This window comes from Triticum aestivum, chromosome 2D (assembly GCF_018294505.1).
Source record: "Triticum aestivum cultivar Chinese Spring chromosome 2D, IWGSC CS RefSeq v2.1, whole genome shotgun sequence".
In the NCBI taxonomy this organism is placed as follows: domain Eukaryota; kingdom Viridiplantae; phylum Streptophyta; class Magnoliopsida; order Poales; family Poaceae; genus Triticum; species Triticum aestivum.
Window position 1 is genome coordinate 553827482 of NC_057799.1, and position 25409 is coordinate 553852890.

Here is a 25409-nt window from a genome sequence, read left to right on the forward strand (position 1 = left end):
CGCACTATGAGGCCGGTGCGCCATTACTAGTTAGAACTAGTAATGGCGCACTGTGCCCTGGTGCGCCATTAGTATGTTTGGAAAAAAATGTTACTAGTGGCGCACCGTCTGTCCGGTGCGCCATTATTGTCTTTCACACTAATGGCGCACCAGCACATGGTGCGCCAGTGCTGTATAGTAGTGGCGCACCACATGTCTGGTGCACCATTAGTGGCCATTCCATCTATAGCCCTTTTCCTAGTAGTGACCTATCCAATGTCACGAGGGAGGCGCTCGGGCACCACATGGAGGCGTGCTTCACTGCACGTTTCCCTCAAGAGGGCACTGGGCGAGGAGCGCCCGGTTCTCAGGAGTTCATCGTCAAAGCAACCCAGGAACTTCAAGAGGCAAGGACCATACACGGCGACCGCCGCCCACCATTCGGCGCAGCTCCCCATCCCGGCGAGGATGGCGGGCTACGCGTCTGCATCGACATCCCATGGCTCAACAGGGCCGCAACTCAGGAGCGCATTTGGCCTTCGCGCGTTGGGCGGTGCGAGGGCCCGCCTCACAGCTATGTCCGCATGCTAGATGGCCTGCCAAGCGTGGCAGCCACCATCCAGCGCAACTTCCGGAGCATCCTGGCAGCTCAGGAGGCCAGGCATCACGCAGTCCTAGCAGAGATGGCGACGGTCCTCAAGGAACCGCCTGAGCCCCAGAGCCCCCTGAGGCTCAGGGTCCTGGTGGCTCATGAGGAGCGACTCCCCCCTCGCGCGCCTTCGGCTACCTCAACACAACTTCGACAACGGAACCAGGTGACATTTTTCCAAGTTTATTCAGCTGGGAGCGCCCCTCGAGCTACACGATTCCTAGGTCGCACGGGGCTGTCCTTGCGGCATGTATCCTTTTGCATCTTTGGCTTACTCTGTTGGGGGGCCCCTCGGGCTGCATCATCCCCAGGCCGCTCGGGTCCGTCCCAGTGGCATGTATCGTTCTATCATTTATCTCAACTCGCTTGTCTCCTTGCATGAATTATCTACGATTACCACTTGCCTGCCCGGCATTTCGATGACTTGAACGTCGTGCGCCCCAGCAAGCCCGCCCGCGACCGCCTCATGATTAAGGACTGGCACGATGTCTGTGCTCGGGTCCGTCCCTGCAGCGTCGCTAAATCCAAGAGGCTGAGCTCTGGCTCAAGGGCCCGCTCCCGTGTACGTCACCTCCCACGGCCCTTGGTGCCTTATTCTTGCATGAGCTAATCACGGACGGACAGGCTAGGGTGCGCGGTCCGGTGCCTCGCCACCATGGGAGCCGCGCACCGGTCGTCTTCGCATGAGAAGACTAGGGACGGCGTCTGTGCTCGGGTCCGTCCCTGCAGCGTCGATAAACCCAACGACCGAGCTCTGTCTGGCGGGCCGGCCCCTCTCACGTCACCTCCTGGGGTCGTTGGTGTCTGGCCTTCTCATGTGATCGCCTCAGGAGATTCGCTTGGTGCAGGTTGCCTAACCATCTCGCAGGACCACTACAGCCATCAAGAATCAAGACCAGGCGCAACCCGCCTTGAGGTAGGGCCTCATGAGTCCCGCGCTGGCTCATGAGTACCCAGACACACCTCGTCTAGCTCTGTCGTGCAAGCCACGTGTCAGGGCGCGCCCCGGGGGCTCCACTCGGAGGGAGCCCTCACCCACGCACTAGTGGAAGCACCATGCTCCGCGCTGGCAGTCGACACGGTCGAGGAGCGGCTATGCTCGTGCAAGTGCGGAAGCGCTACGCTCCACGCTGGTGATAAACAACTGAGGGCGGCCCCATGGCCGTACCAACCTCAGGGAGCCACCCGGCTCAGTATCCAGCCTCACCGTAATGCTTTCCCCTCGGGAGAGCCGCGCGAGGGGGCTGGGCACGGGGGCTGCGAGGTCACGCCCAAGCGTATGCCGCCCTGCCAGGTCCCTCGGACCTGGTCATCACGCGCCCTCCCGAGCGGAGCCAAGGTATGCAGGTCGTTTGGGCGTCAAGGGGGACTCCTGAGCATCGCGACTCAGGAGCCTAACTGGCCACATAGCCCCTCACCCTTGGCCTTGTCCTGGCGATCCGGACGATCCAACGGCGGTTGAGGTATGCGCGGGATCAGGCCACGCCAACGTAGAACACTAGGCCTACTCCCGCATCTCCTTTCCGTAAGCTATTTGCGCGTCAAGGGGGACTCCTGAGCATCGCAACTCAGGAGCCTAACTGGCCACGTAGCCCATCACCCCTTGGTCTCGTCCTGGCGATCTGGACGACCCAACGGCGGTTGAGGTATGCGTGGGGTTGGGCTTTGCTGACGCAGAACACCAAGCAAACGAGAAGGAAATCGCGGAGCCTCAAATAAATATTACAAGCCATATTGTTCTTCAAATACCAAACACAAGTTTAAACGCCTCCATGAGGCATGGTGCATGTTTTAGAGGTAAAACAGGAAAAGGAGTCACCAGCAAGCCATCGCGTCATCCCTGGACGCTGCCGTTACCTCCAAGGGGTGCCCCTCCCGCGGTGACGTTGCCCTCACCTGCGCCGCCCCCCCGGTGTTGCAGGTTCAGCAGCACCGCTAGTTGGGGGTGCAGGGTCGAAGGCACAAAACTTCCACAGCAGGGCCTCCACCTAGCTCTTCACGGCTTCAGCAGCGGGTGCGCAGCGCTCGTCGTCCACGGGCTCGAGCAGCTCGTCAAGGTCGGCGTCAGGATCACGAAGATGGAGGTGGCTGAAGACGCGCGTCAGTGCAGTAGAAGAGAGCGCGTGGGCTTCCCCCTCCACTAAGGGGCCAATCCCGTCCACGACGTCCTCAAGCGCCGCGACCAGATGAGGGACCAGCTGGGCGGGGCCCTCATCATCTGTCTCGAGCGGCTCCTCCAAGCCCTTCTCATAGAGTGCCCACAGCGCCACACGAGACTTCTCCTCAAGGGACCTGAAGGCCACGCGGTCCTCAGCTAGGACCTGTGCCTTGGCTTCCCGCTTGGCCTCCTTTGCCTTCATTTCCTATTCCAGCTTCTCAAGCCGGCTACGCTGCATGGCCTGCGCCCTCGCCAACTGCTCCAGCTCGGCGTCACGACCCCTGATGGCGTCCTCTCGGGCCTTCATCTTCTCCGCCTCCGCCTTGTGGTCTCGAGCCTCCGCCGCACGCTTGTTGCGCATGGTCTCCAACTCGGCCTCCAGCGCCCGGCAGCGATCCTGGGCAGCCCCGGCGTCCTTCAGCGCCACCTCGCGGGCAGTCCCGGCTTGGGCGACGGCATGCTTGTCTTTCTCGGAGGCTGCCGCAGCCTGGCTCAACGCCGCCCGAACGGACGCATCAGAGTGAAGCCAGCCAGAGATCAGCTCCATGCGCCCAGCCACCAGGCGACGGTCGGCGCCTTGAAGATCCTCCCTCAGCAGGGTCAGCGCAGAAAGAGCATGCTCCAGGACGTCAGGCAAGGCAGAAGGGTCACGGACTGGTGGAGGAGCGGAAGAAGGAGGCTGCACCGTCGCCAAGACCTGCGGGTTGATGGCGGTGGAGGAAGAGGGCAGGAGCTCCGGAGCCTGCGGGGCCTCGGCCGACGAGTTGGGGACGATCACCTCAGGAGCTGACGAGGCCTTGGGGGTCGCCCTTTCCTGGAGACGCTCCTCTGGGCCTCGTCAGGACGATCGGGCCGGAGAAGTACGGACGCTGCCGCCGTCTTTCTGGGCCGGAGGAGGCGCGGCCGTGCCAGGCCGCTGGACCCCCAAAGATGTGGCCGCCCCTCCTTTCTTCTTCTTCGAAGACGACATCGGCCTAGCGGCACAAGATAGAAGCATCAGGAAGCCGCGGCAGAAGCAAGAGAAAGAACAAGCTCAAGACAAGATACTCACTGGTCTACGGCGGTGTAGTCCCGTCGCCTCTTCAGAAGCAAGGAGCCTGGAGGCCTCGCGGCCTTGGGTGCTGGCGCGCGGGCCCCAAGTGTTGACAAGGCCGCAGCGGCCCCAGGCGGGGACACAGCACGGGCTTCGCCCCTGGAAATCAGCGCCGACCTGCCCTTCGTTGGGACACTGGGCGGTGGCTTCCTCGAGGGGGAGACGCCGGACCTTGTGGTGACCCCAGCAGGAGGCGAGGCTTCCTTCACCGGGTGGTCGTCGATGTCATCGTCATCGGGCAAAGCGCGAAGAAAATCAGCCTTGTGCAGAGGGGAGGTCTCCCAGACCCCTCCAGGGTGGCCATCGAGTCCTGCTCCTCCTCCTTGTTGGAGGACACCACCACCGGAGTTGTCATCACCAGGACATCCGAGGGCGCAGGCGGCAAGAGCCCGCATCCATCAAAGACGGGCATGGCGGCGGCATCCTCCGCCCCATTTGGGTGGCGGTACAAGGGAACGAGGGAATCTGGCGGGTACCCTTGGTCGTCCCCAACTAAGGAGCGGAGGGCCGAGCCCAGCTCCTCGGCAGAATGGGCCTCCGGACGCAGGCGGAGGTCGTCTCCTTCGTCTCCGAGCTTCCACAAGGGGCGCGGGCGCACCTGGAGGGGAGCCACGCGGTACGTCATGAATTCTTTGATGATCATGGCCCCCGTGAGCTTCGCCGCCCTCGAGTCCCTAGGCTTCAGGTCGGCAGTCATCCTCTCCAGCACCTTCACCGCCTGGGGGTCGGTGAGTTTCGCGCGAAGCCACCCTTCTTGAGACACGGTCATCTCCTTTGGCAGCACTAGCCGGGGGTGGGAGCATTTGGCATCCATCAAGACCCACTTGCTCTGGAAGCCCTCGGCCTTCTTCCCAGCCTTCAAAATTGCGTTGGTCTTGTTGGCTGCAACAAAGCCAACGCACCCCGAGCTGTGGCCCTCCTTGGTCCGAAGGAAAAAGAAGTGGCGCCAGCAGTGCCACAGATGGCATCACCCCGCCGTACACCTCGCAGTAGAAGGCAAAGATTGACAGGAGGAGGATGGAGTTGGGATGAAGATGGAGGGCGTGAATCTTGTAATGGTTGATGACAGAATAGAAAAAGTTGGAGAAGGGGGGAACCAATCCCGCGACAACACTGCTCATGAAGAAGGGGTGGAAGGTACTGCCTGAGGCCTCCGGCTCGGCGGAGCTGGCCCGGAGCGCAGTCTTCCTCTTCTCGTCACCCTCCGCCGTCAACAGGAGCACGACGGCAAGGTTCTTCTCCGAGACCCTCGGCGCACTGAGCGCAGGTTCGTACCAGGATGGCGGGGAAGCGGCCCGAGCCTTGTTGGGCGCCATCGGCAGCGAGATTGAAGGAGGATTTGGGCGGATCTGGAGTCTTTGGGAGCAAGGAGCAAGAAAGGGGATCTGGAGCAAGACGAAGGGAAGCAATGAAGGCAGCGCAGCTGATACGTCTCCAACGTATCTATAATTTTTTATTGTTCCATGCTATTATATTATCTATTTTGGATGTTTAATGGGCTTTATTATACACTTTTATATTATTTTTCGGACTAACCTACTAACCCAAGGCCCAGTGCAAATTGCTGTTTTTTGCCTATTTCAGTGTTTCGCAGAAAAGGAATCTCAAACGGAGTCCAAACGGAATGAAACCTTCGGGAGAGTGATTTTTGGAACAAACATGATCCAGAGGACTTGGAGTGGATGTCAAGAAACAATCGAGGAGGCCACGAGGCAGGGAGGCGCGCCTGCCCCCAGGGCGCGCCCCCACCCTCGTGGGCCCCTCGTAGCTCCACCGACCTACTTCTTCCTCCTATATATACCCATTTACCCCAAAACCAACCAGGAGCACCACGAAACCCTATTTCCACCGCCACAACCTTCTGTACCCGTGAGATCCCATCTTGGGGCCTTTTCTGGCGCTCCGCCAGAGGGGGAATCGATCACGGAGGGCTTCTACATCAACAACATAGCCTCTTCGATGATGTGTGAGTAGTTTACCATAGACCTTCGGGTCCATAGTTATTCGCTAGATGGCTTCTTCTCTCTCTTTGGATCTCAATACAAAGTTCTCCTTGATCTTCTTGGAGATCTATTCGATGTAACTCTCTTTGCGGTGTGTTTCTCGAGATTCGATGAATTGTGGGTTTATGATCAAGATTATCTATGAACAATATTTGAATCTCCTCTGAATTCTTTTATGTATGATTTGTTATCTCTGCAAATATCTTCGAATTATTAGTTTGGTTTGGCCTACTAGATTGATCTTTCTTGCAATGGGAGAAGTGCTTAGCTTTTGGGTTCAATCTTGCGTTGCTCGATCCTAGTGACAGAAGGGGAAATGGCAAGTATTGTATTGTTGCCATCGAGGATAAAATGATGGGGTTTATATCATATTGCTTGAGTTTACCCCTCTACATCATGTCATCTTGCCTATTGCGTTACTCTGTTCTTACGAACTTAATACTCTAGATGCATGCAGGATAGCGGTAGATGTGTGGAGTAATATTAGTAGATGCAGAATCGTTTCTGTCTACTTGTCGCGGACGTGATGCCTATATACATGATCATGCATAGATATTCTCATAACTATGCACTTTTCTATCAATTGCTCGATAGTAATTTGTTCACCCATCGTAATACTTATGCTATCTTGAGAGAATCCACTATTGAAACCTATGGCCCCGGGTCTATTTTCCATCATATTAATCTTCCGTCAAATAGCTATTTCTATCACCATTTATTTTCCAATCTTTTACTTTTAATATTTATCATAAAAATACCAAAAATATTATCTTATCCTCTCTATCAGATCTCACTTTTGCAAGTGGCCGTGAAGGGATTGACAACCCCTTTTATCTCGTTGGTTGCAAGGTTCTTATTTGTTTGTGTAGGTACGAGGGACTTGCGTGTGGCCTCCTACTGGATTGATACCTTGGTTCTCAAAAACTGAGAGAAATACTTACGCTACTTTGCTGCATCACCCTTTCCTCTTCAAGGGAAAACGAACGCATGCTCAAGAGGCAGCAAGAAGGATTTCAGGCGCCGTTGCCGGGGAGTCTACGCACAAGTCAAGACATACCAAGTACCCATCACAAACTCTTATCCCTCGCATTACATTATTTGCCATTTGCCTCTCGTTTTCCTCTCCCCCACTTCACCTTTGCCTTTTCTTCGCCTTCTTCCCGTATGTATTTTTGCTTGTGTTTCCATGTGCCTTCTATTTGCTTGCATCTTTGCTTGCTAAAAATCTATTGATATGGATCCACTTAAAGTGTTCTACTTGGATCATCTTCGATCCTTATGCGCTCGTGCTGAAACCCCAAGTAGACTAGTTGATGGGAAATCTTTAGATGAGCATGCTCATTTTGTGCGTCATCGTTTGTCTGAAAAGGGGAAGCTCTTATGGTATCAAATATATAGTTTGCTATGCTATGCTTGGAATCTTTGTGAAATTTATGATTTTACTTGTTGCTCTAAGAACCCTAAAAAACACCTTCCCTACCTATGTGAGTTTAATGATAATGAAATCTTATCTTTGTATGGAAAGGGTGTTTATAGTTACTATAATATCGAACAAATTGAAGAATTTGTTGTTTTTAAGGGTGCTCATGAAGTTGCTTCTTTGATTGAAAAAGTATGATATTACTCTCTACAAATCTGAAAATTCCGACATACTTAAATATTGCTATGAAAACTATGCTCATAATGCCTATGTTAAGGAATTTATTGAGAGAATGACCATTGCTTCTGAAGAAAATAATAATATGCATGAATCTATAGATAATTATGATTCCGATGATTTGATTGAAATATCCATTGATGAACATGATACTTGCTATTCTTGTGGCCATGATGCCAATATTTATGAAGATGAATTTGCTATAGTTCCTTATGTTAAACATGAGATCGTTGCTATTGCACCCATACTTGATAGTTCCTTCGATGAAAAGCATGATTGCAATGATGTTACTATAAATTCTCTTGATGTCAATTGTGCTAATAATATGCAAAACCCTAAGATTGGGGATGCTAGTTTTTCTATGTCTACTATTTTTTGCAATGATCATGATTGGGGTGATTCTTTTTATGATCTTGAAAATTTATTTAAGCCCCATGATGAATATGAGATTGATAATAGTGTTTGCAATAATAGTGGAAGTGGGTTTTGAAGAGTGTCAACTTTAGATCCCACATATTTGGAGAATGTTCAATCTTATGAAGTTTTTGATAAAAGTGGGTTTGGAGAGGTCATGACTTTAGTTAATGTTAATCCCACTAAATTGGAAGAGTGTCAACTTTGCATACATGTGGATCGTGTTAAGAATATGTTTTGTGATAGCTATATTGTTGAATTTGATTATGACCCTACATGTAATTATAATGAGAGAGGAAAATATGGTTGTAGAAATTTTCATGTCACTAAATTTCCTCTCGTTATGTTGAGATTGCTATGGTTTCTTTCTTCTTCCTTGCATTTGCTAGATCTTGCTTGTCTTGCTAATTTGTTTTCCTATAAAATGCCTATGCATAGGAAGTACGTTATACTTAGAGGTGATTTTCACATGTTTTATGATGCTCTCTTTGTGTTTCAATTATTATCTTGCATGTGAACATCGTTGAAATCTTATGCCTAGCTAGGGGCATTAAACGATAGCGCATGTTGGGAGGCAACCCAATTTTATTTTTGTTCCTTGCTTTTTGGTTCTGTTTAGTAATAAATCTTTCATTTAGCCTCTTTTTAGATGTGGTTTTATATTTTAATTAGTGTTTGTCCCAAGTAGAACCTTTGGGAAGACATGGGTGAAGTCTTTTTGATCTTGCTATCAAAAACAGAAACTTTAGCGCTCACAGGATTAGCTACAACTTTTTATTGGAGAGTGATATTTAGTTGATTCTTGTTGAAGATGATTTATAGATAAATTCCTCACGTCCAGAAATTTATTTTAGAATTTTGGATTTCCAGAATTATGTGTTTCATACATATTACTACAGACTGTTCTGTTTTTGACAGATTCTGTTTTTCGTGTGTTGTTTGCTTATTTTGATGAATCTATGGCTAGTATCGGAGGTTATGAACCATAGAGAAGTTGGAACAAAGTAGTTTTAACACCAATATAAATAAAGAATGAGTTCATTACAGTACCTTGAGGTGGTGTTTTGTTTTCTTTCGCTAACGGAGCTCATGAGATTTTCCGTTAAATTTTGTGTTGTGAAGTTTTCAAGTTTTGGGTAAGGATTTGATGAATTATGGAACAAGGAGTGGAAAGAGCCTAAGCTTGGGATGCCCAAGGCACCCCAAGGTAAAATCCAAGGACAACCAAAAAGCCTAAGCTTTGGGATGCCCTGGAAGGCATCCCCTCTTTTGTCTTCGTCCATCGATAACTTTACTTGGAGCTATATTTTTATTCACCACATGATATGTGTTTTGCTTGGAGTATCTTGTATGATTTGAGTGTTTGATTTTTAGTTCACCAAAATCATCCCTGCTGTACACACCTTTTGGGAGGGACACACATTAATCGGAATTTATTAGAATACTCTATGTGCTTCACTTATATCTTTTGAGCTAAATAATTTTGCTCTAGTGCTTCACTTATATCTTTTAGATCACGGTGGTGGTTTTTTTAGAGAAATTATTGATCACTCATGATTCACTTATATTATTTTGAGAGTCCTTTAGAACAGCATGGTAATTTGCTTTGGCTATAAAATTAGTCCTAATATGATAGGCATCCAAGATGGATATGATAAAAACTTTCATATAAGTGCATTGAATACTATGAGAAGTTTGATACTTGATGATTGTTTTGAGATATGAAGATGGTAATATTAAGGTCGTGCTAGTTGAGTAATTGTGAGTTTGAGAAATACTTGTGTTGAAGTTTGCAAGTCCCGTAGCATGCACGTATGGTAAACGTTGTGTAACAAATTCGAAACATGAGGTGTTCTTTGATTGTCATCCTTATGAGTGGCGGTCGGGGATGAACGATGGTCTTTTCCTACCAATCTATCCCCCTAGGAGCATGCGCCTAGTGCTTGGTTTTTGATGACTTGTAGATATTTGCAATAAGTATGTGTGAGTTCTTTATGACTAATGCTGAGTCCATGGATTATACGCACTCTCAACCTTCCATCATTGCTAGCCTCTTCGGTACCGTGCATTGCCCTTTCTCACCTTGAGAGTTGGTGCAAACTTCGCCGGTGCATCCAAACCCCGTGATACGATACGCTCTATCACACATAAACCTCCTTATATCTTCCTCAAAACAGCCACCATACCTACCTATTATGGCATTTCCATAGCCATTCCAAGATATATTGCCATGCAACTTTCCACCGTTTCATTTATTATGACATGCTTCATGATTGTCATATTGCCTTGCATGATCATGTAGTTGACATCGTATTTGTGGCAAAGCCACCATGCATATTATTTCATACATGTCACTCTTGATTCATTGCCCCTCCCGGTACACCGCCGGAGGCATTCATATAGAGTCATATTTTGTTCTAGTATCGAGTTGTAATCATTGAGTTGTAAATAAATAGAAGTGTGATGATCATCATTAATAGAGCATTGTCCCAATAAAAAAAGAGAAAGGCCAAAAAAGGAAAGGCCCAAAAAAAGAAATAAAAAAGAAATAAAAAGGGACAATGCTACTATCCTTTTTTCACACTTGTGCTTCAAAGTAGCACCATGATCTTTATGATAGAGAGTCTCTTATTTTGTCACTTTCATATACTAGTGGGAATTTTTCATTATAGAACTTGGATTGTATATTCCAACAATGGGCTTCCTCAAATGCCCTAGGTCTTCGTGAGCAAGCAAGTTGGATGCACACCCACTTAGTTTTGTTTGTTGATATTTCATACATTTATAGCTCTAGTGCATCCGTTGCATGGCAATCCCTACTCCTTGCATTGACATCAATTGATGGGCATCTCCCTAGCCCGTTGGTTAGCCGCGTCAATGTGAGACTTTCTCCTTTTTTTTCCTCTCCACATAACACCCATCATTATATTCTATTCCACCCATAGTGCTATATCCATGGCTCACGCTCATGTATTGCGTGAAAGTTGAAAAAAATTTGAGATTACTAAAGTATGAAACAATTGCTTGGCCTGTCATCGGGGTTGTGCATGATGAGAACATTCTTGTGTGACGAAAATGGAGCATGACCAAACTATATGATTTTGTAGGGATGAACTTTATTTGGCCATGTTATTTTGAGAAGACATGATCGCTTAGTTAGTATGCTTAAAGTATTATTATTTTTATGTCAATATTAAACTTTTATCTTGAATCTTTCGGATCTGAACATTCATGCCACAATAAAGAAAATTATATTAAAGAATATGCTATGTAGCATTCCACATCAAAAATTCTGTTTTTATCATTTACCTACTCGAGGACGAGCATGAATTAAGCTTGGGGATGCTTGATACATCTCCAACGTATCTATAATTTTTGATTGTTCCATGCTACTATATTATCTGTTTTGGATGTTTAATGGGCTTTATTATTCACTTTTATATTATTTTTTGGGACTAACCTACTAACACAAGGCCTAGTGCAAATTGCTGTTTTTTGCCTATTTCAGTGTTTCGCAAAAAAGGAATATCAAACGGAGTCCAAACGGAATGAAACCTTTGGGAGAGTGATTTTTGGAACAAACATGATCCAGAGGACTTGGAGTAGACGTCAAGAAACAATCGAGGAGGCGACAAGGCAGGGAGGCGCGCCCCCACCCTCGTGGGCCCCTCGTAGCTCCACCGACCTACTTCTTCCTCCTATATATACCCATTTACCCCTAAACCAACCAGGAGCACCACGAAACCCTATTTCCACCGCCGCAACCTTCTGTACCCGTGAGATCCCATCTTGGGGCCTTTTCCAGCGCTCGGCCAGAGTGGGAATCGATCACGGAGGGCTTCTACATCAACACCATAGCCTCTCGCATGATGTGTGAGTAGTTTACCATAGACCTTCGGGTCCATAGTTATTAGCTAGATGGCTTCTTCTCTCTCTTTGGATCTCAATACAAAGTTCTCCACGATCTTCTTGGAGATCTATTCGATGTAACTCTTTTTGCGGTGTGTTTGTCGAGATTCGATGAATTGTGGGTTTATGACCAAGATTATCTATGAACAATATTTGAATCTCCTCTGAATTCTTTTATGTATGATTTGTTATCTTTGCAAGTCTCTTCGAATTATCAGTTTGGTTTGGCCTAATAGATTGATCTTTCTTGCAATGGAGAAGTGCTTAGCTTTGGGTTCAATCTTGCGTTGCTCGATCCCAGTAACAGAAGGGGAAACGACATGTATTGTATTGTTGCCATCAGGGATAAAAAGATGGGGTTTATATCATATTGCTTGAGTTTACCCCTCTACATCATGTCATCTTGCCTAATGTGTTACTCTGTTCTTACGAACTTAATACTCTAGATGAATGTTGGATAGTGATCGATGTGTGGAGTAATATTAGTAGATGCAGAATCGTTTCGGTCTACTTGTCGCGGACGTGATGCTTATATCCATGATCATGCCTAGATATTCTCATAACTATGCACTTTTCTATCAATTGCTCGACAGTAATTTGTTCACCCACCGTAATACTTATGCTATCTTGAGAGAAGCCACTAGTGAAACCTATGGCCCCGGGGTCTATTTTCCATCATATTAATCTTCCGTCAAACAGCTATTTCTATCGCCGTTTATTTTGCAATCTTTTACTTTTAATCTTTATCATAAAAATACAAAAAATATTATCTTATCATCTCTATCAGATCTCACTTTTGCAAGTGGCCGTGAAGGGATTGACAACCCCTTTATCGCGTTGGTTGCAAGGTTCTTATTTGTTTGTGTAGGTACGAGGGACCTGCGTGTGGCCTCCTACTGGATTGATACCTTGGTTCTCAAAAACTGAGGGAAATACTAACGCTACTTTGCTGCATCACCCTTTCCTCTGCAAGGGAAAACCAATGCATGCTCAAGAGGTAGCAGCAGCCCGCGCCATCCTTTTATCAGCTGGGCAGTTACCAAGGCTGCGTGAGGGAAGCGGAGACGCCCACGTCCCGTCAGTCGCCACGCGTCAATCAAGGCCGCAGGCGGTTAGGGCCCGCGACGCTCCACACTTGCCCCTTGGCTTCGCCTCGAAGCCATGTTCGAGCGCGCCTTGGGCCCGGGGGCTACTGTCGGCGTTCTGGGAATGGGAGTCCCCAGACTTGCTTGTCTGCGGCCCACGGCGTGGCTCCACCAGTGGCCCAGTATGGCCCATCTTTGCCAGCAAACACTCAAGACCCTCGTGAGGGGCCAAGCCTCGCTAGGCGGACGACACAAGACCTCCTCAGGGGGGCCTCACCAGGCCGGCTCGCGAGGAGCAGAGAAATCAAGGCGAGGGGCACCTCGTGAGGTTCCCGTGACGTGAGCCGTGACGACCAAGGCCAGGCGGGCGCCAGGCGGGCGCCAGCAGGCGCAGAGTACGCACTGCCTCTTTGGTGCTAAAGGGGCAAGCGCAGGCGAGGAGTCCCGAGGAATCGGGCAAAGGTTTCCATATCGGTGCAACGAGACCAAGACCAGCAGGACGGCAGGACGGAGGTCATCACGGAGCCCACGACGGCGTCACCACCAGAGCCTTCAGCAGGCGAAGACCACCTTTTGTCAGGATAGCTTGTACTAGTTGTCCCCCTTCAAATTGGCCATTGTGGGATCCCTTTCCGCCTAATATTTGGGGAGAGGACCCGGGCCTCTATAAATATGACTAGCCACCACCTTAGCGAGGGATGATTCAGATCTCCATCCACCACACTAGCTCACCAAGCACAATAACACCTCTCCTCAGGAGGCTGTTCTTCCCTTGTACTTGTTCATCCTCAGCCAACAAGGCAATCCACCACACCACACTAGAGTAGGGTATTACACCACATCGGTAGCCCGAACCAGTATAAACCCTTATGTCCCTTGTTCTTCGGGTTCGACGTGTTGAGCTCCGAGATTGCGGTGAGCGTGCGAGCTAGGGGGAGAGAGATCTTTGTGTGCACCCCAGTGTTCGAACCTCAAGGGTTTTGCCGGAACCCGAAATCCGACACACGCACATACACCGCACACACACACCCTCTCCCCCGAGCACGCAATTCATCCCCATCCAAGGTTATATGGCGACCACTCTCGCTTGTGCTTCTCTGCACCCCAGCATGCACAACACCTCAATCTTCAAACAGGGCATCGAGGAGATCGAATACGGCAACCACACTGCACTAGAGAATGCAGGGCCATTTGGAAGCAAGATGATGTGATGACGGCTGACTGACTCCTTCCCCCCTCTCTCTCCGCACAAAATTACCAATCCCTCTCTCCCCCGCACAAAATGATCAATCCCTCAACCCACGAGATCCTTCCCCTCTCGTCCATGTTTTTCTAGCTCTCTCATCAAACCTGTTGTCTCTTCTCCTTCCACGTGTACAGAATCCCGATGCACACGCATCTCACGTATATTACATGTCTCCATCTTTCTCACAGACCTAACTTCTTCCTCTCTCTTTCTCTCTCTATCTCTCTCTCTGTCTCGTTAGTTTTGTCTCCTACTCTCTCGTTCACATACGTACAATTTTTCCCTCCCTATCTGCTCCATCTTCGCAAGCTCTCTCTACACGTTTCACTTCCACATTGGGATGTGTTCAAAATGTTTCTTTTATAATGGATGATGTAGAGTTATGGTTGGTTTTGTTGCATCCTACAAAGTAATAACTATGAAATGCATTTAGATTCTCATTTGACTGGGATTATGTGAGTTTGAGCATATTGTGAAGTACTATAGACCTCGTATACATCTTGGAATTCAACAATGATTGCAACTATTCAATTGTATAGACCATTACATTCGAAGTCAGTAGCCTAATATATTTATTTCACAATTACAACAAATGATTAATTCAGTACAAACTAAGAAAACAATGTGTACTCCTTCCGTTTTTATTTAAGTCCGCGTATTAGCATTGGTCAAAGTCAAGTTTTGTAAACTCTTAGAAAGTTTATAACAAAAAATATTAACATATACAATACAGTAACAAATAAATACCATTAGATTCATTATTGAATGTACTTTCACATCATACATATTTGTTATGGTAAATGTTTATATTTTTCTATAAACTTGGTCAAACTTTAGGACGTTTGACTTCGGTCAAACCTAAGCTGCAAAGTTAATAAAAACAGAGGGAGTACTAGTAGTTACTAGTACTACTGGCTAGTTGCTTAGCCCAATCACCCAGCACGCCACACGGGGAGTTCAATGTCACAAAATTTTGAGGTCGGCAGGAAAATCTCCCACGACCCTGATTCGAGCAGTGCGAAGTTACCATCATAGCCTTCGGAACAGGCTTACGGATGACGCTTGGTAGGGGGCTGTTTTCGTAACTTCAGGTTCACCCTACCCAGCCAACCCCACCCCGGCACCCAGAGTACACTACAAAAAGAGGACACATCCGTGACATTTTCGGCCGAATTAAATTTTATTCTGTCATACTTATGACACTTCTATGACAATGATTGTGACAAAACCCGGTATCATCATAGATGTGGTGGGCTCCTACTTCTATGACAAAAAATCATGACAGAAAATGGGCTTCTCGTCCTGGGCGGGCCGGAGACACAGCTGCATGACATTCTTTGGGCCGTCCATGACTGAAAAAACCGTGGTAGAAGCGAGGGCGAGGAAAATATCGGGGTGTTCCCGGTTATGGTGGGTGGTCGAGGCCGAGCGATGCGCGTTTCTCTCATACACGCACGCGCGTGGGTGCGAGGCATTGGGCTCTAACTGAACCCGAGCGAGGCGTTGGGCTCTACTAAACCCGAGCGATTGCACTGCAGGCTACGCGTTACTAAACCCGAGCGATCTATCGATGGCTGTTAACTGAACCCGATCGAGCAATTCCTTCACTATTGCTGCTAACTGAAGCCGATCGATGCTGCCTCTGGATGAACAGTGAGTGTTGTTGGGGGGTTTGGGTGAACAGTTCCTGGTGGGGGTGGATGAACAGGACCCCGTGGTGTTGCCTCTGGATGAACAGGACCCCGATCGATCGAGCCGGTTGGGGATGGTTGAACAGGACCCCATGGAGGGCTGGATGAACAGGACCACCCCGTGGAGGGCTGGATGAACAGTAGACGGTGGAGGGCTGGATGAACAGTAGCCCGTGGAGGGGTGGTTGAATAGGAGCCCGTGTGGAGAGCTGCTTGAACAGTAGCCGGTGGAGTAGCGCGTGGTGGAGGCTAGATGAACAGGAGCCCGTGGATGAACAGTCGCAGGTGGAGGTTGGAGGAGGTCGACGGTGGATGAACAGTAGCCCGTGGAGGCTGGAGGGGGTCGATGGTGGAGATGAACAGTATCCCGTGGAGTCCCATTTTGCGGTACGCCACACCCCTCCCGATGAACAGGACCCATGTTTCGACCATAACGCTCTAACACAAGTCCGTTTCCCCCGTTTTGCGGTACGCCACACCCCTCCCGATGAACAGGACCCCCGTTTCGACTGTAGGAAGTCCGTTTCTTCTGTTTTGCGGTATGCCAGACCCCTCCCGATGAACAGGATCCCGTTTCGACCGTGGCCGGTCAAACACAAGGCCGTTTCCTCCATTCTGCGGTATGCCAGGCCTCGTTTCCATTGGCTGTTCCGTCCAAGCCCTCCCGATGAACACAACGACGCATTACGTTCCGACCCAGCTGGTTGGCTCCCCATGAACACGACGATGACGCTGTTTCTCCAGTCCGACCCAGCCACGTACATGAGCCCTGGCCGTACGTATGCGCGAGAAGGCGTTCGAGACCCCGCCCGTATGTAAGTATGTGGCTGTATTTTCTTTCTTGCACACTGGCCGTTGTACGTACGTGTACATGCTACATGCGCGCCTCTACTACGACACGTGCGCGCTCTACATCGACCAGTATGTACGTACACGTTCGCGACCATAATGAAAACGCTATGTACGCTTCGACCAGGTAGGTCCCGACTGTCAGGCACTTCCTTGCGTGCGAAGATATAGCTGGTGGGTCCCAGCAGTCAGGGGGGCGAATCGTTTTTTTTTCGAGACGCACTTCCTTGTGTAAGAAGATGTAGCTGGTGGGTCCCAGCAGTCAGGGGGGAACATTTTTTCGCGAAATATGGTGGCCCGTCCGGTGGGTCCCCGCTGTCAGGTGCAGGAATAATTATTTTGCGTGTAATAAGGAGGCACTTCCTTGCGGCTGCCATGGACCCAGCTATCAGCCTCTCCACGTACAGTACTCTTCCGATAGAAGTCGGTCGTTGACCACATTGACCACACCGCGCCGAGAGCACCAAGGCGGTGGACGACGGCGAGGCCTAGGAAGGGGACGACGCGGAGCCAGGGAAGGCGCGGCAGTGGATCCCCATGTGGAGAGGAGTACGAGGGTTCACTCGTTCGGCTGCGGTGTGAGGCTGCCGTCGCCGCAGAATAACAGGGGGTGTGGGTGATTACAGGGATGGCCTGGCCAGTGGTGGGAGTAGTAGGGGGCGGTGAGGCCTCCGCGGCATCACAGCCAGCCACGGGAGGCAGGAGCATGCGGCGACCGGCGCTGGTTTGGGCGACTAGAGCAAGAAGACCGGAGGTTGAAGAAGCACTACGGCCGTTGGATGGACATCGTATGGTCACTGGAGCTAGAATCGTTCATATATTGACTAAGTTGACAAAGCCCTCTGTCCCCGTCAACATAGTAGGCCCACAAGTCAGCCTCCCACTATGGTGGGTCCCAGCTGGCAGGGGGTATTCATTTTTTTGTGCCCAATAAGGAGGCACTTCCTTGCATGCGAAGATATAGTTGGTGGGTCCTACCTGTCAGCGGAGGGAACGTTTTTTTTTTTGAAATACAAAGGCCCTTCCGGCGGGTCCTAGATGTCAGGTGGAGGAATCATTATTTTGCGCGTAATAAGGAGGCATTTCCTTGTGTGCGGCTGTGGACCCAGCTGCCAGCCTCTCCACGTACAGTCCACTTTCGATGGATGTCGTTCGTTGACCACGTTGACCAGGCCGTGCCGAGAGCACCAGGGCGGTGGACGATGGCGAGGCCTACGAAGGGAACAACACGGAGCCGGGGAAGACACGGCAGTGGCTGCCCACGCGGTGGAGAGTACGAGGGTTGACTGGTTCGGCTGCCATCGTCGGAAAATAACAGGAGGTGTGGGTGAGTAGAGGGATAGACAGGCCAGGGATGCGAGTATATGATGGGGTAGGGAGGCCTGCCCGGCAGCATAGCCGGCCACGGGAGGCGGGAGCAGGCGGTTCCGACGGTTCTCGTTTGGGCGGCAAGGGCAGGAAAATCAGAGACTGAAGAAGCACGATTGCTGTTAGATTGACATCTAACGGTTTGACGCTGGTAGAGTCGATTGTTGACTAAGTTTCTTTTTTGAGAAACCTTGTGTACGCATGAACTTAGTAGGCCCACAAGTCAGCCTCCAAATCTGTGGCAGACAACATAGAGCCCATTTGCTATTTTTTTAATAATTTGCAGCCCATTTGCTAATTCTTAAGTAATTTATTACAGCCCATTTTCTGCCCAGGACCACGGTAAAAAAGTTCAACCTTATTTTGCATATTTCGGTGGAGTCTGAACTTTTGTAATCCCAAAATGATAAACATTTTTAAGAACTTATTGATTTGCCAAAAAAATCATTTTGTTTTCGTAAGCAAGTAAGACGTGGGACAATTGAGTTGGTTTAAGGGAAAACCAGTGGTAAAAAAATCAGCGCTGGGAGGGAAAACAACAACAAAAATAAGGATGTAAATATGAAAAGGGAATTTTATGTATTTTCAATATAATGATACGTGTATATGAACTAGTAAAACTATAGGTAGAGATTAGAATACAGATGTAGGACATGCGTTTCAAGAGGAAAATAGAACTGGGTTGTGTGTTTGATTCAGTAAAAACTGCCTGCTGATGTTGTAAGACAAAATATAACTAACGTTGGCGGGCCAGAGGCCAGTAGATACCTGCTGGATCTTTGTGCCCCGTTGTCGTCATGGGCTGGGCCTGTTAAAAACAAAACCAAGCCTGGGCAGTCTACAGCCAATTGAAACTTGCTTGACCTAAAAAAACAATATATGTGCTCAATAAACGAGAGAATTCTGCAAGTACAGACTGATAACTGGGATGCAGCAGGGATATTGTTTTTTCATCGTGATAATAAGTGCATGCACTTGTTTCGAAAAATTGGGAGAACTGGGAATTCAAACGGCAGGTGCTTATGCTACCCATCAAATAAAAATCAGGTGCCTGAAAATTTGTTTCGAAACAAATGATTCAGCTTTATATCCATGTCGACCCTCGGCATGATGGTTGGAAGCAAATGCCAAGTTCATACCAAAAGATCGTTAACAACAAAACCAACTTGCGGACGACAAGGTAGTACAAGTACCAATACCAAACTAACTTATAATCTTTTTACTCCTGGCCCTAGTGTTCGTCTGGTAGAAAATCTTGCAGAGGACCAGCTCCCGCTCCTTCTCTTGCTCCATGTCCCCGAGGTGGTACTGGTGCATCACCCAGTTGGTCCTCTGCTGGTCGAAGTTCTTGTTGGTGTGCAGCACCAGAACCTTTTTGCTGCCCGTCTGCCGGCCATTGACCATCACCAGCAAGGTATTGCCGGTGTTGTGCCACATCGCGTGGATGCCACACTCCGACTGTATCTTGCGAAGCGTCCACATGCCCCTTTTGAATGCCCTGGAATTGCGCTGGAAGAAATGCTTGCTTAGGCTACTTAGTGTGATACCTACAGTATTGTCGAATACAGGTTTTAGTGTACGTAGTTGGCATTTTCAGAACATCTTTGGCATGTTGCAATCACTTGTTTCACTTTTTATTAACTGTCAAATTGTAATTGCTTCACCAGGTCTGCGTCCAAAAAGAAAAATAGAGCTATAAACAAAGGAATATGTTTGTGCAAGTAGACGGCCGATCGGTGTCTTACCTGGAAGTTTCGCAGGATGGGTGTAGCATATGCCATGCTCGTTGTCGATGGTTGGTATGAACAAATCGATGAGAGGGTGAGATCTCGTGTTGTCAGCACTCACTTTGGCCTCAAGGTGCTCGATCAACTCCTGATCTGTGGGATCGAACTTGATGCCAGCCGGCAGCACCGGCCAATCCTTCTTCGACTTGCATCGGTTAATTCCAGTTATATGGTACTCAATGTATGATCAATCGACTGTTTAAGTGAATGATGAAAGATTTCGACAGATAAGTGGTACTCCAAATCTGAAGTCCAGAATACCCGAACACGCCGTCGGGATTCTTGTGTCACCTCACGCGCAGCGTGTTGTCACGTCAATTCAATGTGTGGACATGATGAATAATTTGACCGACGTATACTAGTACTGCTACTGTACTACTTAGTAGTCGTATTTAGTGTCACATTTAAACCATAGGTTTAACTAACAAGTACGTACTTGAAGCCTAATTGATATATATATATATATATATATATACTGCACAGCATCTCCATCATCATTATCAGTACATCCTGCGTAGGTGAGTTAGGATGCACTTGATCCCAGAAAGGTATCTATCCTTCAAACCAGAGGAGTGCTTCAAACTAACAACAGTACATAATATCCAACAAAAGTGGGTCGTGCTACAGCAGCAGAATACATGGCTAAGTCTAGATATCAGTACGAATCAAGTTGTGCATATTTGTTGTTGGCATGAACCACATCGCCGCATGTCGGGTTTGCAAAAGCCATCCATCGCATGGAAGCTTGATGCCTTTCACACACTAAAGATTATCTGGCAACAAGCTGTGTCGATGAATCTCTGGATATGGTGATTCATGAAACCCATGGTATGATGTGTAAACACAGTCCCCCCTGGCGAATGGAAGTTGCATAGCACGGTCATCATCGCCGGTCATATGATCGATGATTGGTTGGATGATCGGATAATTGAGCCCGAGGAACATGGAGAGGTTGCCGAGGCTGTAAACCCGCCTCTAGTTGAATACGCCTGGCCCAACGAAGCTTGGATCTTTCTCGAACACGAAGCAGCCATAGCCATCAATGTCACGAACGCCCCAGGCATTGTACTATACATGTGGTTTGGTGTAATGGTTTGGTCAATTTGGTACGTGTGAATGAGCATCAAATGACCGCCGAGGGAGTCCTGGATTAGGGGGTCCTCGGACAGCCAGACTATGTACTTGTGCCGGACTGTTGGACTATGAAGATACAAATTGAAGACTTCGTCCCGTGTCCGGATGGGACTCTCCTTTGCGTGGAAGGCAAGCTTGGCAATTCAGATATGTAGATCTCCTTCTCTGTAACCGACTCTGTGTAATCCGAGCCCCCTCCGGCGTCTATATAAACCGGAGGGTTTAGTCCATACGACAACAACAATCATAATCATAGGCAAGCTTCTAGTGTTTAGCCTCTACGATCTCGTGGTAGATCAAGTCTTGTTATACTCATATCATCAAGATCAATCAAGCAGGAAGTAGGGTATTACCTTCATCGAGAGGGCCCGAACCTGAGTAAACATTGTGTCCCCCGCCTCCTGTTACCATTAGCCTTAGACGCATAGTTCGGGACCCCATACCCGAGATCCGACGGTTTTGACACCGACATTGGTGCTTTCATTGAGGATTCCATTGTGTCGTCACGGTAAGGCTTGATGGCTCGCCTTGTTATCAAGGACAACATCACCTCTGGGGAGCTCTGGCTTAGGCCAAACTCTCCACTAGGCGGCTTCGTCATGACCGCCCGTTCGGCCGCCGCGCCGACGATGACTTCTCGGTCATCGAAAAACCTCCACGTCAGCTCGGAATACGCCGAGCGGATGGATCCAATGGAGCTTTCGTCCTTGAACGAGCTCTTGGATCGCATCGCCGCCCTGGGAGTCGCTACAGACTATGATCGGATCGGGCTTAAACCCGACCAAAGAGAGATTAACTCTCCGCCGGTCACCCATCAGATAGCGGTGGTGGAGGCAATGCAGCGATTCTTCCTCTATTTTGAGGACGAACTATGTCCGGATTCCCGAGCTTCCGAGCCGGATACCCGTCTGCGGGAGGACATGACCCAAGCTCCGAACTTAGAATCGGACAGCGGGCCAGAAAAATTGGGCAACATCCCAGAGCCCGAACTGCCAAGTTCGGAAGCTCCTCTGCCTCTGAGTCTTAGATCGGGTCAGGGTTCGACTTAAATCTACCCACCCGCCCAGATACAAGCGATCTTTCCCACATTAGACAAGAGTCCCAAGAGACAGTACATCACTTTTGGGCCAGATTCCTCCTTGTAATGAACAAGGTCAAGGACTGTCGCGAGGAAGACGCAATTTCGTTATTTTGCAAAAATTGCACGGACAAGGGAATCCTCAACGCCATACGTCGCCGTGACATAGTACACTTCGCTGACTTGGCGGCCATAGTACAGAAGTACTGTGCGATGGAAAGCGCCTGGAAAACCCAAGCAAAATTCTGGGATCCACCGGCCCTCAATAAACCCCTCGTCCGAACTAAAAGGGTGCACTCTCACAAGTCACCCGATCCAATCACAAAGAAACCAAAGCCCACTACAGGGCGCGGAACCGTATTGGAGGGATGGCTCAATGGGCCATGCAAAATTCACACCACACGGATACCATACCAACACACAGCCTTAGAGCATGTTGGATACTTCGGCAAGTGGCCAAGAGCGGCGAGGATCTCCTCATCAACGATACCGCAGAGCATCATCCCGTAGAAAGCAACAATACAGTATTGACAGTCTTCGAGACTTTCGCCTCAAATAACAGGCGCAAGAGAGCACTCTGCAGCCTCGCCGAAGTCTGCCATGTTGCAGCAACAAATCCCTGGAACGACACGACTATAACCTTCAATGCCAGTGACGAACCGCCATTCCGAACAGTCCGAGCTCCAGCCGCTTTGGTCCTTAGTCCAATTGTGGACGGCTTTGGCTTACTAAAGTGCTCATGGACGGCGGCAGCGGATTAAACCTCATTTACGAGGAAACTCTCAACAAAGATGGAAATAGACAAAGGCCGCATTGAGCAAAGCAGCACTACCTTCCGAGGGATTATCCCTAGTCGGGAGGCGCGATGTGCGGGAAAAATCACCCTTGATGTGGTATTCGGCACGCCGGAAAATTACAGGTCCGAGGAGATAACATTCCAAGTGGCCCCGTTTGATAGTGGATACCACGCCCTTTTAGGGCGGGATGCATTCGCGAGCTTCCAAGCCATACCCCATTATGGGTACATGAAGCTCAAGATGCCCGGGCCCAACGGAATCATCACTCTAGCCAGCGACCCGGACATAGCACTCCGCGCGAAAACAAAACCCGCCGCCCTCGCTTGAGGCATTATCCGAAGCCCTACGGCCGAAGAATTAACTGCACTACGCTCCACAGTGGATAGGGACGATGTGATACTCGACAAACGATCCAAATCCACCTCTTTCAAGCCAGCAGACAAAATCATCAAATTCCAAGTCCACCCAACGGACTCTACAAAAACAACAACCATTGGGGCACAACTGGGCCCCACAATTGACGCCGCACTGCGGGCGTTCTTACGCGAGAATTAGGACATCTTTGCCTGGCACCCCCCAGACATGCCAGGGATCCCATGCAGGCTAGCCGAGCATAGCCTTAATATACTAAAGGGATACAAGCCAGTTAAGCAGACACTACGGCGCTTTTCAGAACCTAAACGACAAGCCATGGGAGAGGAGCTAGCCAAGTTACTCGAAGCTGGATTCATCAGAGAAATAAAACACCCGGACTAGCTAGCAAACCTGGTGATGGTACCAAAGAAGGACAAATCCTGGCGCCTATGCGTCGACTTCAAGGACCTCAATAAGGCTTGCCCAAAGAATCCCTTCCCTCTCCCTCGCATCGACCAAATAAGGATGCCACCGCAGGACACGACTCATTGTGCTTCCTCGACGCATACTCCGGATACCATCAAATCAAGATGGCGGAGTCCGATCAAGCCGCAACGGCATTCATAACTCCATACGGTCCCTTCTGTTTTAACACCATGCCTTTCGGGCTCAAAAATGCCGGTGCAACCTATCAACGCATGATTCAGACATGCCTGGAAACAGAAATCGGCCAAAACAGTGGAGGCATATGTGGATGGCGTGGTCATAAAAACAGGCACGTCGAAACTCTAATAGATGACTTGAGGCTTACGTTCGATAACCTCCGAACATATGACATCAAGCTAAACCTTTGAAAAATGTGTTTTTGGCATACCCTCCGGGAAGTTGCTCGGCTTCATTGTTTCCCACTAGAGGAATCGAAGCAATCCGGCAAAAATTTGAGCTCTGTCGTAGTTGGCTATCCAACAGACCTCAAGCATATCTAGAAACTAGCTGGATGTGTGGCTGCCTTAAGCCGCTTTATCTCCCGATTAGGAGAAAAGGCATTACCTCTTTACCGCCTTCTTTGGCGCACTGAACACTTCGTGTGGACGGATGCAGCCGCGGCCAGACTGGATGAAATAAAAACCTTTTTGGCCAGTAATCCAGTCCTGACAACGCCAAATATTGGCGAGGCTATGCTATTGTACATAGCTCCAACACATCAAGTTGTAAGCGCGGTGCTCGTCGTCGAACGAGAGGAGGACGGACATAAGTTCCCGCTTCAAAAGCCGTATACTACGTATCCACCGTCCTCACACCATGCAAATCACGGTACCCACATTATCAAAAGATAGCATACGCGGTCTTCATGGCATCCCAGAAACTACGACACTACTTTCAAGAGTGTTCGATCACGGTGGCCTCTGAAGTACCACTCAATGATATAATAAATAAGCGCGATGCCACGGGCCGGATTGCTAAGTGGGCTATCGAGCTCCTCCCGTTCGACATCATATACAAACCACGGCGAGCCATTAAGTCGCAAGTACTGGCTGACTTCGTCGAATGGACAGAAGCCGAACTCCCTAAAGAGTACGGCGCGTACTCCAATTGGATCATGCACTTTGACGGCTCTAAGATGCTGGCGGGTCTGGGAGCAGGCGTTGTCCTGACATCCCCCACCGGAGATACAGTCCAATATGTACTACAAATATTATACACAGACTCCAACAATGCAGCCGAATACGAGGCTCTATTGCATGGTCTTCGGATGGCAGTCTCCATGGGCATTCAACGCCTAGAAGTGCGTGGGGATTCGAACCTTGCAATATCTCAAATAAATGGAGACTTTGATGCCAAGGACCCAAAAATGGCGGCTTACCGCAATGCCGTCCTCAAAATGTCAGCTCGGTTCGAGGGGCTCGAATTCCACCATGTGGTCCGAGAAAACAATCAAGCGGCGGATATCCTCGCGCATCGGCGCTAAGCGCGACCCCGTCCCACCTAATATCTTTTTGGAAAGGCTGTTCATGCCATCCGTGGTGTGGGCAGGATCCGAACACAACCCCTGATCCCGAACACTCTGACGTAATCGGAGGCTCCGCCACCGAAATAACACCTTCGGCCCACGTGATCATGGTGTCATCGCCCCATGGACAGAACCCTTCTTAGCCTA